The sequence below is a fragment of the Patagioenas fasciata genome, chromosome 2, assembly GCF_037038585.1.
Source record: "Patagioenas fasciata isolate bPatFas1 chromosome 2, bPatFas1.hap1, whole genome shotgun sequence".
NCBI classification, from domain to species: Eukaryota; Metazoa; Chordata; class Aves; order Columbiformes; family Columbidae; genus Patagioenas; species Patagioenas fasciata.
Genome location: NC_092521.1, coordinates 93,503,665 through 93,520,823, shown reverse-complemented (window position 1 = coordinate 93,520,823; position 17,159 = coordinate 93,503,665).

Sequence of the window (17,159 nt, the reverse complement as noted above, 5' to 3'; positions counted from 1 at the left end):
TAAGTACTTCGGGTGAAGACATTCCCAAACTACCTCGGAATCATCTCACCTAGACGAGCTGATCTTTAGCTCCATCCCTCTCACCCAGATTAATCCTTTCAAGCATTGTGGGATACCAGGACGTAATAGGCCGGGGAAAGCACTCTCTGGAGAGAAATAGAGTGGGGTACTACTTAGGCCACCTAGGCCATTAGGGTATCATGATTTTGTGATATGCTAATTTTCTGTACTTACATGCAACACAGGTGTGGTGGTAGTAGATTTTCCCTCTGTTCTTGAATTCTTTTTTTTTTTAAAGGAAATTCAAGATTAAAAATGTCCTGTGTTCTCCTTTGTATCTCCGTTTGTGGATGGCATTGCTGTTTGGTAAATGTCAGTATTTAGAATGGATCAGTTGTTAACAGTGAAGTCATAAAAGCCAAAGCAAAAGCTGACTGCTTCAGACAACTGCCGAATCAGCAATGGCTGAAGTTAAAAAGCTGCAAGTCGCCAGACTGATGAGAAGATATAATGTGTAGGATCCAAAACTGATGAATGTGAGGGCATTAAACAATACAGTCAGCCATTGTGAGGATTTCATAAAGACGGGCATGTTGCAAAAGAAGGGTTGCTTCGGTGATCTATTGCATAGAAATCCTTTCTGAATACGAAGTATGATTAAACAAATAGTTCCATGACCACGAGAAATAATGAAGCCTGTTTTCCAGTAGCTCCTTCCTGCATGGATCCTCTGCTGGCAGAGAGACAGATGTCATTAACTTTTCCCTCACTTGGCACTAGCAAATTCTTGCATCTTCCTGTCCACCTCTTTTCGTAAAACTTACAGGGATACTTTCATTCTACCTCTTGGCTTGGCTGAACCCAGGTAACAGGTTCAAAAGTGACTGGGCAAGATGAGGGGACAGATAGGTTTAAGCACAGGGTGCTCCTGTGTGTCCATAAGAAATCAGACTGATCATTGCTGGGGATGCCTTTACCAGACTTTACCGTTGCTGCACTGTGCTGCAGCTCTGCCCTCTCCTGTGCCATCCCAGAGCAAACGGGGTGTTTAGTGACAAGGAAAACTGTTCTGTTGTTGCACATGAAGTCAATCTGTCTTTGTACATTGAGGGCATTCATACTGTCAATGTTTCTGAGATGTTGAGAAAAGTCCTCAGTGTGGAGGACAGCCCAGAGATAGGTATCTTTTTTGATCAATTTTTCAGGAGTGTCAGGTGATATTTCCACCCCATCATCTCCCAGTGAGGCCTGACCAGGAGTCATGGGACAGATATTACCTTGGGGGTTCAGCCTTGCTGCCCTTTTGTCTGCAGGACCCCGCACAGAAGAACCTTTCCAAAACAAATTCACATCATGCTCCAGCAGAGGAGAGAGAAGTAGGTTTCCTTCATTTTTTGAAGTCAATAGGAGGGGTGTACCTACATCAGAGGACAAATCCATTTTGCAAGTTGTCTCCACGGTACTCCTCCAGATGCAGGAGGCTGCTGTGCTACAGAGGTTCTTCATCTGCAGCAGCCCTGAAGGAGCCCTTAGAGATCCTCTGGAGGCTCTGAAGGTTGTCTAGATTTCCCAGGATGAGAACTCCGGAAGATAAGCCAGTCTTTTATTTTTTTAATTAAAGAGCTATTAGGATTGCTGGTGATGAGTTGTGGGCCAGTAGAACATTGGATTCAAGTCTGAGTCCTTTATAGCTCAGACCTATCTTTCTGGTCTCTGAAACATCACACACATTTTTATTTCTCACTTTCTTCAGACACATAAAAGCATTTCACTCTGGAACACAGCAAGTACAATGTGATGAGACCACATTGTTTCATCAGATGAAAACTTGTGTAATCTCAAGTGATTCCCGCTGAAGTTAAAAGAGACACAGAAGACCACATTTTCATTCACTTGTGAATATACACATTTTACAATGGCAGTTTGAGTTTGGATGTGAGGACCATCTGCAGTGTTAGGGGCATCTTGTTAGCAGATGTTATTTGTCTGAGAGGTTGAGCTTATTCTAATGGCAGTACTTTTATTTATTTTTTTTTTACATTTGCAAAACACTGAATGAATATAAAGTCACAACTAATAATCTATGAGCAACAAACTGTATTCTAGTCGAAAATACTGTATAAAGGCAAATCATTATTTCTACTTCATAGACAGATTTGCCCACAAAAGGGTACAGGGGCAAGGTGATATTTGAAACCTGTTTATATAAGTATCTATTTCCTAGTATTCTAAGAAATTCATGAATGCAAAGCATATAAGTAAAATCCCACTCTGTGTGGGTGCACTTATTGAGCAAAGTTGTCAGATGTCTGTTAAAAGGAAATAACACTTGTATAGCAGGTTTTTACAGATGTAGTGTGTGAAAATTATTATTAAAGTCTTTCTCAGTATTTCCAGCAGAATGAATAGTGTGATTTATGAAATTATCTTTCTGTGGCCAAAACACAGAGAAAGTCAGAATTTGAATTCAGCTGTCTATGTGGTTTTCCTTCTGTGAGACTTCTAGATTGTCCACTGTGAAGAAAAACATTTCAAGATGTTTGTCTTGATAGTTGAACGCACTAATACAGGGAAGTAAATAACAAAAAAAACCCAACCCAATGATGTTGTATCACTGTGGTCACTCCTGATGGAAATGTGTTTTGTCTGTTTTGGGGAGCAATTTCCACTCCTCCACTTCAAACCCACTTCTTCTCCCATTTGGCTTAGGTTGCTGAAACACTTCTTTCCTATGTCAAACATTTTTTGCTGGGAGAGGGAGACAGCCTACAGGCCACAGGAGAGGCAGGAGAAGTTCAGGAGAGCTCTCTGTGTACTGCCCATCTTTTGTTTCCCAAGGAAATGGGAAGATGAACAGGATGTGGGGCTGAAACTCATCCTTTGATGAAGAGCAGCAGTTGGGGATTTTCCTGATTTAAAACTAAGCAAATAGGCTCTTTACATTGCTGAAATCTGCCTTCAAACAGGTAATGCAGAGCACCGTTGGCAGAATACATGCTTTGAGCTCTTGGGATACAATAACCTTTGGGGACCTTCTGGGCATGGATTAGAAGATGCCACCACTCTCATATGCTTTTCTTGCTGTAGTCAAAATTTTAATTCTCACTCTCATTCATGAAGAAGGTTATAGGCTTAAATTTCAGAGTATTTTTTTTGAATTGGGAAGAGGAGTGGGACACATTGACTTCTACCCCTTTCAGTGGTGAAGAAAGATCTCTGAAGTTAATGCAAATGCATCCTAAAGATGAACAGAACAAGGAACACAGAGACCATAGTTTGAAAAATAACCTTTTTTTCCCCTTTTCTTTCTTTTTCATTTGTTTGTTGGTAGTCCAGTGTTCTGATTTTATCCTGACTGATGTTTTTGAATGCTGGAGGTTGGCAAACTGTGGTCAATCTGAACAAATATATAAAATAAATAAATACAGCAAGCCTGAATAATACTAAAAGCATTTGTATTCCCAGACATAGGCATAAACCAGTTCCAACTCAATTAATCAGGTCTGACTCTAATGTGTAATATTTACAATCTTTTAATTAAAATTGAAAGCTCTAACTGTCCAGAGTGCTACATGTGTGTTCTCTGAAAAATTACAGCAGAAGCAGAGGCCATTTTTTTCTTACTCTTACTATTAATACAAATTCCATACTGAACTTTAAAGGCAATTTCAGGTACAGCCGGATACTATCCATTATCTTTCTCTGTACTACTAATCAGAGCAGCACAATCTGACTCTGAAAGAATTAGTTCTGAATGGCTGCTGTTTCTGAAAGCAAATGTTCTTCAAAATGTAGCTGTCAATAGCTCCACTTACCAGTGTGGTTTTTTTTTTTTTTTTTTTCCTGAAGAAATATTCCAGTTAAGGTTTACTTGGATTTAACTACATGCTTATGATCATGCTGGTGAGGTATAATAATTTTGGCTGCATGCATGGAGCAAATCAATAACCTTCTTCTTCAGGACCCTGGTTTTGCTTTTGCTGCTGCCTGTATAAATCAGAAAGATCTCTGCTCAGATGAGTAGTTACACCTGGCTAAAATTGCAGAAGAAACTCAATTCCTTTGTTTAAAGTAGAAGCAGTTTTTTGTACAAGGAGAGAATAAACAGGTACTTCATGGTTGCCTTCTCTTTGTGCTCTGTTTTTTCCCTTTTTTATTATTTGAACAAATAAGATTTTACTCGTATATTACACCAAACCAATGACTCCATCTAGTTTGCCACAGCACACTTGTTACAGCAGAGAATACTCCTTTCTTGTCTTGCTGAAGCACATATTTTCACATGATTTGCACTGATAATAGAACTCCACTGAGTAGCTTGATAGAATATATCACTCTTCACAGTCTAGCAGTCCCCCTCCTTAAATAATGGAAGTGGTAGACTCCTGGTAGGCTTGATTTTATACATTTTAAATATATATAATGGTTTGCATACTGTGCAGTGATTTGTAAAATGTGAATGCCTACAAAAACCATGGTTACCAAGCATAACATTATCTTATTTTTACTTACACAACCAGTAAAACAGCTGGAGGTCTAAAATCATGGCCTGGCATTAAATGCATTACTACATTTTAACCATGCACAATGAGGCTGTCCTTTCAACTGGAAGATAGGAAGAAAAGAAAGTGTAGTGATTACAGGAAAATTAACACCTCCTATTTTAATAGACTGATTTTACCAACATCACTTAAATAGAAACCCTTCAATTGAAATGAATTGGAATTTTATCTATCTTAAGAGTCAGAAAGGGACAAGTGGCTTTGAGCTACGCAAATTGTAGTATCATTCTTCAGAGTGGAAATGGAGTATCAGTGGAAATGAAGTATTTTACTAATGGAAATTATATCTTTGGTTTTAAGACTGATCTGTATGACACCATTTAAATTTCTTTCTTTTTATTCCTCTCCTCAAAAAAAGATCCATTTCAAAACCACTCTCCTAGTTTCCCTTTTCAAATATTTTTAACTTGCATGATCGTAATCAAAGTGCAATGATTCGGGCTGTAAGCCATAAAACCAGATCAACTCAGCATGTCCACGAGGTTTAAGACTAGGTTTCCTCACCTCCAGTAGTGTTACCAAGCCACATCAGTAAATCTTCACAAAAGTGGTGTCAAAGGAGAACAATTTTGCTACTGCACTTGGTGCCTCAGAAACGACAACTAAATTGTTCTTCCAAGATCATGCCCTCAAGGGCCTTGTTGAGATGTTCAAGGTCTCCTGGGATGTAGTTTGAATGGGGGCTTTTGACTGGTGGGAGGCTGATGGGAGGTAAGGTGCTGAGCCCCTGTGGGACAAGAGAGTTATCCCACTCCTGGAGAAAACCACCAATGAACAGGATACCTGGAAGATTAGAAGAATGGGCAATGTGACACAGCTCAAATCAGAAGTTTCTCATAGTTAAAAAGATGTCCTTAAATGCTTTTGTTCATGAAAACAGCCAGAAATTAACATTTATTTTTATTTCATCTGCTTTCATACATCATGCTACCTCTTGGCAGAGTGTCTCCTCTCAAAACCAGAAGCACCCTCCACGAAAATCACCCCAGAGAGTTCCCGAATTCCTCAGATTTCAGGAGCCTGACAACTATCAGCAATGTGAACGGGTCACTCAGCACCTGATCAATGTGACTCCAATATCCGATCAGTGAAGCAGGTGAGGAGTGAAAACCATCAGCAACTCCCAAATCAGCCCTGAGGAGCTGCATACTCTTGCCTGAGGTAGATCTTCCAAATATAAGCCTGTTCATAGCATGCAGTGGCTGCAGTGGGAATAAATAGTGTTTGAGTGGCTCCTCCAACAAAAGTATAAAGAAGGGTGTCTAGGAGCCGATATGCTGCTTTCTTGGTCTGTCTGCACTGGGGAACAGTGGGAGATTGGGTGAAACCTTATGCTTGTGAAATAAGGAGACTGAGATCTGATTCATGTCTCTGATAAAACTTTGAACAAGGTACGGGGGGAATAAAAAGAGTTTGATTCTTGTCTCACAACACGAGTTTTACATCAGTGGTATTACTGGCTGTGTTGACACAGGCAGCTGAGCCAGCTCTCAGACTCCACAAAGTCCATTAAAACCAGCTTGTGCACCCCCTGCAAAGCCTCCTGGCTTGCTTGCCTGATGTGTACTCAAAGGGCTGTACCAATTGCACATCCCCACCTCCCCAAGCACCAGCACCCTCTGGGCATGAGGCCCCAGCTCCCAGTCCTGTGTCTCTGAGAGAGAGGAGCCCTTCCCCTCTCCCAGGCTGCCAAAGCAAAGGCAGGGAGAGAATCATAGAATAGTCTGAGTTGGAAAGGACCTTCAAAGGTCATCTAGTCTTACCACCCTGCAATGAGCAGACATATCTTCAACTGGATCAGGTTGCTCAGAGCCACGTCCAGCCTGGCCTGGAATGTCTCCAGGCATGGGGCATCTACCACCCCTCTGGGCAACCTGGGCCAGTGTTACACAACCCTCATTGTAAAACATTTCTTCCTCATGTCTAGCCTGAATCTCTCCTCCTTTAGTTTGAAAGCATTACCCCTTGTCCAATTGTAACAGGCCCTGCTAAAAAGCCTGTCCCTATCCTTCTTATAGACCCCTTTTAAGTACTGAAAGGACAAAATAAGGTGTCCCTGGAGCCTTCTCTTCTCCAGGCCCAGGGAAGGAGGGTTGTAGTGTCACCTGCCCTTGGCTCCTTTGATGTTGCCCTGGATGACAGTGCATCCTCTGGTGTGGACATGATCATGCTGGGCACTAAAGACCTCCACCATGTGCTTAAGGACCTGGGGTATGAGCTTAGCCAGGGTAAACAGCAGCACTGTGACTTCCCAAGAGCAACTTTGATGTATCCCAGCTGAAAAGGGTACTTTCTTGGAGATTCAACAGTGCCTTTACTCATGGCACAGATATTGCAAAAGGAAGGCTGTGGTGGTGATGGCATGGCGTCCCAGAGAAAAAAATGGCTTGTTTATTTTGGAGAAGATCAGAGAAGGACACAGATTATACAACTGAAAGAAAGAATGCAGCTAGTTAATAGCGCTGGCAAATAATGGAGGAAAAAAATCTGCACATTTATTCAAAGAAGAAAATGAGCATTGTAGTAAATATGCAGACAATCCACACCAAGTACAAATCTGTTTTCTGTGTGTAAATGTGTGGTCTAGCTGCAATCTTTATGGAAGCTGTTTCAACTTCAGATGAATGTAGTATTTCTGAAACAGTTTAAACAAATGTAATCTGTCTATGAAAGGAAACAATGGATGTAGTAAACAAGCAAACATGTTGTCAATATCTGAGCGAGCGGGATGCTGAATATTTCATCAGAGGAGGACTACATGTGGGATTTCTGATGTTATCCCTGTCCAGCTCTTGTGTTCATTTGCTGGAGGGATGGGTTTGCAGCTCATGGGGAACACATCAGCCCTGCACACTGCGAAGTCAGGGGTTGGGCGCCTACTTTTAGCAACTTGCAGCCAAAACAATGGGAATGCATTCAAAAGCAGGGATCAGCTGCATGCGGTTCAGATGTGGTTTCACATTTTTAGCACCTGGCCCTTTTCCTTACGACACCATGCCTCAAAAGGACAAGTTACTGCAATACAGAAGAGCCTGGTGGGGTGGCCTGGCTCCCCTTTCAGGTTTTGCATGTGCTGGGAGTGGGGATCACACAGTGTGTGGAGGAAAGCTGCCCTCAAATGGGTCGAGCCGAAACCAGTGTTATCATTGGCAGTACCTGAGTTTTGTGCGGGTTCCTCTGCTGCCACCTCCCTTGAGTGTGGCCTCAAACTTGCAGTTGTGCAAAGTTTAGGCTGCTTTTCCCAGCTGCACCGAAGTTTGCACTCCAGTGAAGCACCATGTAAAGAAGGGAGAATGGGCCAGCCCTTCGTCCAGCCCACTCCCTCTGCACTGTTTTCCATGCAGAGGTCAGTGTTTGCTTGAGGAGCTAGAGTGGCAGTTCAGGCATAACTGTTCATCTATCCTCTGTGTCTTGCCAGAGGAGCCAGAACATCCCCCTGCTCCTTAAACAGACTGCCAGTGCCAGGACATCCCAGGGGCTAACACATTTGGCATAGCCGCGTGGGAGATGAAGTCAGTGAAGTAAGCAAAGCACACCATTTCACTTTTAAAATAGAAAAAAAGAGATCCTACAAAGATGCATTGTGGTACTGTTAACGTCGCAGGGCTTGCTAATTACTTACACATTCCTGACTTACAAGCATGTGACTTTTTTGTAGCCTTCGCTTTTCACTGGTGTTATTTTTGCACTTTTTTTTTAATTATTTTCTTTTTTTTTTAGGGTGACAAGAACCTCAGCTTACTGTCTGCTGCCAGCTAGCTGTTTAGTCCTTGGCCTACAGTTGGAAGGCTTGTGCAACTTAGAAAGTCACACAGACATTGCCAGAGGAACCTCAACAGCTTCTTTCTCTGTACCTAGTGAGGATGTGGATTTACAAACACACTTTAAAGATTTAAGTCCAAGGCTGAGCAGTTGTCTGTATTTAAAAGCTCTGCTCGCTGCCCTGTAAATCCAAAAGATTTCATAGGTTCCTTCTCCTCAAGTTTCCACAAAAGAGCTTGTAAATGCCTTGGACCAAATAGCTATGCAGTTAATGAACTGTGCACTATGTCCAGCTATGAATTCACACTTAATAGTTTAAAAAAGATGTTTGGCTTCATATGGCTTTCATTATTTTTAAAATAGTGATAGGCTTGTCAATTAAATCCATCTTTAAAATAGATTTTACCAAACACGTGTATTGCCCATTCAGATTCATTTAATGCTATGTTTTCAACATGCTTTTCCAAGAGAAATAAATGACAAAGTACTTCTTTATAATCAGTGCATTCCCCTCCCCCTCAAACTTTCCTAGGTACCAAATATCTGACAGGATACTGTAAAACCCTCTGGAGAGATTTTTCTTTTAGGCAGAGACATCAGTGTGAAAATTTCCAGTCTGAAATGCACACGGCTAGATTTTCAAAAGCATGTGCTACTGCTTCCATTTCTGGATTTCAACCCCAGATACCCAAAGTGTGATTTTTCAGGGATGCTGAGCAAACATAAATCGTATGGACTCCAGCCAGAATTTTTCCTGTTCGCTACTGCTGCAAATCAAGGTCCGCATTGCTAAGGGGACCAGAAAGCATTTCTTGAACAGTTTTTACTTCCAATATTTCCTTACTGTGGAAATAGGCTTAAGTGATACTTGATGGCATTCAGTCACAGATGACACAGCTCATAAAGCTGAAAAAGGAAGCAAAACTCAGGGGGTGAAAATTCACCTCAGTGCCTGAGAAAAAGAGAAGGAGGAGAGTTTATGAGTGAAAGCTTCACTCTTTGAAAAGGAGACAGATGGTTTGCATCTACCAGCATGAATATTACAAGCTTCAGGTGTCCAAAAATGCTGTGAAAAGCAGCATTAGTAATTGGTGGCAAATATGTCCAGAGGTATCCAGGAAAACAATGGCTTTTGCCACTGCTACAGATAATTTGGGGAAACCTTGAATGTCATTTCAGAGACTCTGAACATCATTCATGCCCAGAATAGGGCAACATTCCTGCTCATTTTCCAGCATCAGACTTCGTTTTTATTATGAAAGAACTCTTTGCGAGGTATGAGGAGCATGAAGGAGCATGATGGTTCCATTACAAAATGCTACACGTCTGAAAGTATTTTTGCTGTTTATTTTTGATATTGCTAGATCATGCCCCCCTTAGCACCCTGCCAAACCTGCCCCCCCTCCATTCCTTTCTATAACTTTTAATCAGATCCTTCATTTCCCCAAAGTAGGCAGTCCTTAATTACATTTTACAGACACAGCAACGCAGCACAAGCTGGTCAAAACAGCTGTGGGAAAGTTTGTGCTTTGAAGGAAATATTACTGGTGAGGATAATTTTGCAGCCAAATGGAGTTTTCCTTAATTTGTGTTAACACAGTATCTTCTGTCTCCTCCCAGCCAGTTTCCATATGTACAAGTAGGCAGCATTTCTTCCTAGACATAGTAGTTTCTGCCATGGCTCTTTGCATTTTCTATTTTGTGAGCCAACATTCAAACATGGGTGCTTGTTGCTAAGATTTTGAGGAACATAGTGAGATGTTTGGTACCCAAATATCAGTGAAAGGTCTCTGTGAAGTCACTTAAATTTACTAATATACATTCTTTTATGCAATACAGGCAAAATAGTAAAAAAAATACAAGTTCACAAATCTTACTTTAGATGTTTCATAAAATTATGACACCTAGTGACTCTCACTTGGGAAAAAGAAAATAGCAGGAGTCCTACACACTTGCAAGGCAACCTATGGCCATGTTTCACCATGGTCTTGGTCAGGGTTCCCCAATCTATCCCAGATACAGGCGGTTATTTTTTTAAATATTGTTCCTAGCTGACTTGTGGTGAAACAGGCTCTTAGGACAGTTCATTCTATTTAGCCCTGGAAACATATTTGACCTGAGCTCAACCACTAAGCTCGAGGTGGCATTGGCTTGTATTTGCTACACTATGAATCTGCCACAGAAGACACACAGGGTGCATTTCTAAGCATTTTCCCAGCAAAAAATATAAGTTGTGATTATCCTCTCATGTCCGCTTTACTGTGGTGTAATTTTATTTACTTTCATGGGGTTATTTGTTATTCACGTAGCTACAAGAGAGTATACTGCAAGACCCTAAGGGTTAAGGGTTCATGAGAGAATGCAGAATAAAGTGCTTACGTTGAATCACAGGAGTGTGATGCTGACCTAACATTTGCAAAGCATCCTTTCTTAGCAAAACTGATTTTTTTTCTCTGAAATAATTTCCTACAGCAGAACTGTGATATGTAAAGAAATTTATTCCTTAATTTGTGTTTATTAAAATGTTCTTTTCACATTTCTTTTATGTTTCTGTTATTAGATCTTTTATTGGATGTTAATGGGTGTTATTCAGCTCTCAAGGGACATTTTCTCAAGTAACTTATTGTAATCTCTGAATTCTGCAAATCCTGTTTTGTTCTCATGGTGCTCACTTCTTATTGTTCTTTTTCACTTTTTATCATGTAGGATTGTAAGTACGTTAAATTAGTAATGAAAAATGAAACCACAGGAGTCCACTGTATTCTAGGCGATGACTGATATGTCTTCTCACTTGTCTGTGTTACATTATGGTGTCATAACTTTCCTTTATATCCAATAATATTTTTCATTATTGCACTATACACAGCACAGAACTGTAGGGGTTTGTTCAGATTCTAACAATATTTTCCTTAAGTAAATCCATATCTAATAACGACATTTATATTCTCTTTCTTTTTCTTGCTGTTTAGTGGAAGGTAACGTACTGACTACTTTCAGACCTCATATTGGTTTTACAGGTGTTCAAAGATGTCATCAACAGATATTAAAGAAGATACATCAGAAACTAGAAAAGGCCAAGGTACACTGCTGCTCAGGGGCTATAAAAGCTTTAGCTCTGTGCCCTGGTGTCCAGGGGATTCAATGTGAATTTGACAGTAAAGAATGGATGGGGGGTCAGGGACTTTGAGTTGAGGTCCTCCCCAGGTGAGTGTGTGGAGGCTGCCTAGGTGATGGGCAGAGCTGCCTCCCATATAGTGCAATCAGCTGCTGTAGTTAAGGCAGAACCTGTGGCCAGTTAGTGGCTTTCCTACCCACCCCCCTCCATTATTTCCCTTTTCCTTCCTCCAGGTCTGCTTTTTTGTTTATTAGTTAGTGCCTTGATGTAGGACTGTTGCTTCCTTCTCCTTGGTGGTGCCCCTGCTTGCCTGAGCTACCTTTGCTTTCTTGGCTTGCAGCAGAACTGAGCTGAACTCTACAGCAGAGCTCTGTGGTGGCTTTAGGGTGCACTTGTATTCTGAATGCATCATTTCTGGAAGCAAATGTGGTCCCTTTTATTGTCTGTCTGGAGATACTCTTGCAGTTGCTGGAGAGGAGTCCATAAACTGCTCAGAGGCCTTAAAGTCTCAGGGGCTCTTTCCTGTCCCAGAGCTGTGCATCGAAAGATGCTGTGGTTGTGCACAGTAATGTCCTTCAGAGGTGGGCTTGCTGGAGCTTCAAAGCCATGTGATGAGTAACTTTAATTTCTTGTGTTGAGTGACTATACAGGGTGTTCCTGCACAGTTAGTGTGTGAAGGCTGTTTCCTTGTGTAGGAATGAACTGCGGGAAATGTAAACTATATGCAGGGAACCTCCTGCCTTCCCCAAAGTGGAACTGTGGAAAGGATAAATTTCTTTGAGAGCTAAAAATGCATTCAGTGGTTGAAATAACTAAAATAAGTCCCTTGTTTAACATACTCATTGTCAAATGTTTTTATTTCTGGTAGTCTCCATTCCCCCTCAACTGAATTTTCTATCATGAAGTGGAAGACTTCGGAACTGCTTTTAGAGGTGTTTCTGTAGCCCAGCAATACAGATTGTCCCTTCAGGGATTCTTTGTTCTCTGGGGCCTATCTCTTGCCTCTGTGGGGATAACGAGGACTCTGCCATGGATGTAGGAGCTGTGGGACTTAATTTCTTCAAGTCTGAATGGCACTGAACTCAACTTCCAATTTTAGGTAATCGCTAGGCTACTAAATAGCAGCTTTAAACAAATCAACTCTCCATGCCCGCCTTTCCAGCAGAGATTTACCAAATGGTCCCCCTCCCAGTGCTGCAGCAGCTTCCAGCAGCAGGGTGGTGGGTTGAAGCAAGAGTGATTGATGTGTGTGTACTGGAGGTAACTGATGGCTGCAGTTCCTGGTCATCAGCATGAAAAGCAAACTGAGGTCCCAGGTGAAGTTTTTTGTCTTTGCTTGCTGTACATTGTCACACGTTGTTTTTCTCACTCTCTCTCTGCCAGGGGCTTATTTTGCAAAGGAACATCTTGAAGCAGAGGGCAATTGTTGATGGCTTAAGATACTTGCTTGTTGTGCACAGGGTGCAAGGATTCAAATGTAGTTTACATAAGTGCCTGCCATTGCTTGTGGTTATGGAAAGTGAGGACGAATATCTAAAACTAGGATGGAAAGCCCCCTGCACATGCATGAATCTGTTAAGGGGGAAACAAAACAAAGCAGAGTTGTGCCAGTGAAAGTACATATCACTTCACATTTTGGCTTGTGAAAGAGCTGAAAGTAAAGACAAACAGTGAAAATGTATGGTATTTCTCAACCTCTAGGTCAGTGCAGAAAGTAAGAGTGGAAAGAAAGATTCCCTTCCTTCCCTCCACATACAGGCACAGAAAAAAATCCACTTAACTGCAGGGAGATGCCAGGCAGGATTTTGAGTCTGGTTTTAATGAAAGAGATGGAGGACCTATTGCTTAATGGGCAGTGACTCAAACTGCCAAAGCACATAAAAATGGCTGCAGCCAAAAGGATGAGTGGTCTGCTACACATCTCCTACGGCTGTCTTGGCTCCAGCCCTGCTGGATAAATGGAAAAGATGAGTTAATTATTTGAAGGGGGGAAAACACTCTTCTCCAAAAGTGTCTGCATTTTCAAAATGCCTCCACCGATTTCAGATGGTTTGGGGATCAAAACTACTGTGCTCAGAAAAAGTTCTTGGCATGCTCATTGCAGCAGGTGTGGGTTATCTGTTTCATCTTGGAGAGGTGGCATGGGGGACAGCCTGATGTCAGGGTTGGTGTCCGCTTCTGCCACCCATCAGACCAAGAGCTGTGGGATGTGTTTTTACTGCACACAGCTCTTTCTTCCTCTTCCCGCAGAGAGGGGTTTCAGGGGTAGCCAGTGACAGTGGTGCAAAACCTTCACAGCAAAAGGATGTCTTTGCTCCAAGTAATGTGTGTGCCTGACCCTGCTCTGCAACCTGGGCTGTGCCCCCTCGTCTGAGGGTGACTCTTGTATGTTTGCAGATGGAAAAATACTGCTGTTGGTGCACTATGTCTAGAGGGAACGAACACCTCATTATAGTAAGCAAAGGAGGAATTGTGATCTCAAATAATTTGTTTATGACTCCATAAAGCTGAATGGATGTGCTGGTAATGTCTTTCTACAGTACCAGTAGTCATGGATTATAGTTGAACCTTTCTGGTGCTTGCTATGGGCCACATGGAACAGACAAAATATTGGGGTAGTTCTTGTCACGTAGGGTGTTCTTTCTCACTGCTGTACTTCCTTCTCTCCTCAACCTGACTCATACCTCCATCTCCTCCTTCAGTTGCCATTTTAAGCAAAACTCCCTGGGAAGCACCTTTCTTCCTGTACTTCCCCTGAGGCACATCACGTCCTAACACTGAAGGACACTTCAGCTGTGAAGAAGCTAGGATTTCTGCACATTTGCTGTGAGGGCCAGAAACCATCTATGTTATTAAACTTTCCAGTGCAGACCGTCTAATAGCGTTTATACATGCTAAAATTCCTTATTACAAATGAGGATTTTAATTCTAAGCTTAGCTTGATAGAATGTAATTTAAAGACATTTAGGATGGCTTAACCTTCAAAGAAAACTCAAGATTGTTTAATTAGTCATGCGAACCACTGAATGCTAGCCATAACACAAAATTAAAGTGTTTATTAGTTTTAGAGCTAAGTTGGGCCTTGCTTGTTCTAAGTTTTCAATAAAGTGCATCAAGTGTTAAGTACATCTTGCTTTTTTTCCTAATCTTCCAACGCTCAGTAAATTTTATTTGTGAATAAAAGTATAGCCCAAGTGTTGTAAGACACAGAATGAAAACCAAATTGAATCACTTATTGTATGCATTAGAGCAGGGGTATCAAACCTATTTTCAGCAGGGTGGGGGGAAGTGGCACATCAGCCTCACGGTGGTCTCCAAAGGGTCAAATGTAATTTTAGAACTGTATAAATGTAACTACTCCTACATTCATACAGTCTTAAAATTTTCTAAATTTCTGAATCAAGGTATGCTAAAAAACAAAGTCCCAGTAAGTAGCTCTGTAGAAGTTGCAAAATGTAGCTAGGAATAAATTTGTGTGATACATAAAGAAAACTATCTCCCTCTGTGGTATTTCTTTCAAGAAGTGGCTGGCATGGCCAATGCCTGAGTGTTAGGGTTTAAATTTGAACCGTTTCTGATGAAGTCAATACATGGACAGTTTGGAGTTGGGAAGTTTCTCATTTTCTGTTTGTATTGTTTGGATCCAGGAATGTCTGAATGGGATCAGAAGCATTGCTCAGAACTGGCTTATCCTCAGTTTACAGAAGTAACATCCCAGTCCTCTGTCTTGAGGGACTGGGATCCAAACTAATTTGTACATTAAGAAGAACTGGTATTGGTTTCAATCTAGTGTTTCAGTAGGCTCTTCTAGTCTGGAAAGTTGTCTGGGTTTTGTTATGAGGCCAGAAGCTCTTAACTGTGACTCCAGGACTGATCAGCCTTAAAATATGTACCACCCAGAAGCCTTTCCCAAATAGCAATATTTTCTGCCTATGTGTGAGGCTGGATATCTGTTGATATCAGACAGTCAAACAGAAAAAAACCGGGGAAAGACAGACTGAAAGGGTGAGTGTTTTTATCTCTACAAAAGGCACGCAATCTTCAGCAATGACTCTTAACGCAAAACGGAGATTATTAGATGCATTTAGACCCATCAGAAGGGTTCGACTCTTCTGCCTCCACGGACTTTCACCTTGCAGGAGAACATGTACTGCTTGTGTAGTATTGGGAATGCAAAGTGTTGTAGCTCATGCTATTGAGCCATTGTACATCTGTTTGATCTGTAAAATGCTTGACTTGCTGTCTGAGAGCCCAAATCTGGGCCATAGTATGTCTCTGCAATTGCTTTTGTCGAGAGAGATCTCTGCTCCTTCAAATTTGAGAGAATTCTTCTCAGCAGTACTGGGGACAAGGTTTCACCAACATGACCTCTATTTCCAGGGTGCCTCAAATTAACTGGTGAGCTGAAATCATTGCTGTGATGCTTTTCAAATACTCTGCAACTCTTTGAGGAAAAAAAAAAGAGGATTACTTTTCTTACTAACTACTTTTGATTATCTTCAGTGCCCCAGCTTCAGATATTTTCTTGCTCACAGCAGTCAGCTTTTTACAGGTGAATTGTTTTCTGGATTCTGTCGATATTTGCAATGAATTATGTTCCCACCACCAGAAACAACAGCAGGAAGTGCATTGCTTTCCTCCATGAAAATCAAGCCTAAAATAACATATATCCAATAACAAATTAGTGGTATAATTGAGAGTGGATTTAGGTGGCGGCTGTTTGGATGCAGTATTTTTGCTTCTATGGCATTTCTTGTTTTTCAGGATAGTGATAATACAGGACTATGAGACAGATGTTGCTGGTATTTGTGCCCTGCTTTCATAACTGTCCTACTCCAATTTATCTTCTTTCTGTAGTACAAAAAACCAAACCCAAAACAAACAAAAAAACCACCACCCAAAACAATCATGCACACAACAAATCTATACTTGGTCTGTGGAAAGAGGGAGTATATAAGTGCTACTGTAGAAGACACTATATATAAAGAACAACTCGCCTATGGAAAGAAACAAATGCAGCTTTAAGCAGTAGATTATTTTCTGAAACAATGTGCTTATGATACTTGTGCAAAACGTCTGGACAAGGCATTTGGCTCACTGGGCTGCTTGTACTGTCTTCTTCTGGTCAGGATTTGGGCATGGCCAAAAGCTTGGGGTTGTTCCTGACTTCGGGGGCACACAGGTCATACCTGCACTGCTTTGGGGGATTTTGGAGCCCCTGGGTTGTGAAATAAGCCCTGGCTAAGCCAAGAACTTCCTGGTGAGGTTGCCTGAGTCTTTGGCAGCCCAGAATACTTGCCCATGGAGCATTCTGCCCAAGAAAAAGGGGCTCTGCTAGGTTGGTGCTTGTGACTACGCAGAGTACTCAAATCTGTGACATCTCATGGAAACGGCTGGATCTGATGAGGTGGAATTTTCTGACACAAACGTTTGGAAAATCCACTGTTGTCTCTGACTTGGAGGGATAACTGCAAAACAAAGGCTTGGGAGGCTGTTTGGTATTTTTTGTTAAGATGCTCCTGTATAAGGACAAAATATTATAATTCTATTGCTTGTTGATTTCCTGTCATGTGAAATGTTAGGTTCTGTGGTGAGTGAGAGAAACTCTTGCACATTACCAGTCTTTAAGTTACTCTGCCCTAAGGCTTTGGTAATTTAACTTCATCCCCTTTCAAAGTTTTTTTTTTTTTTTTCTTCTTGTTTTTTAAACTTGAAACTTA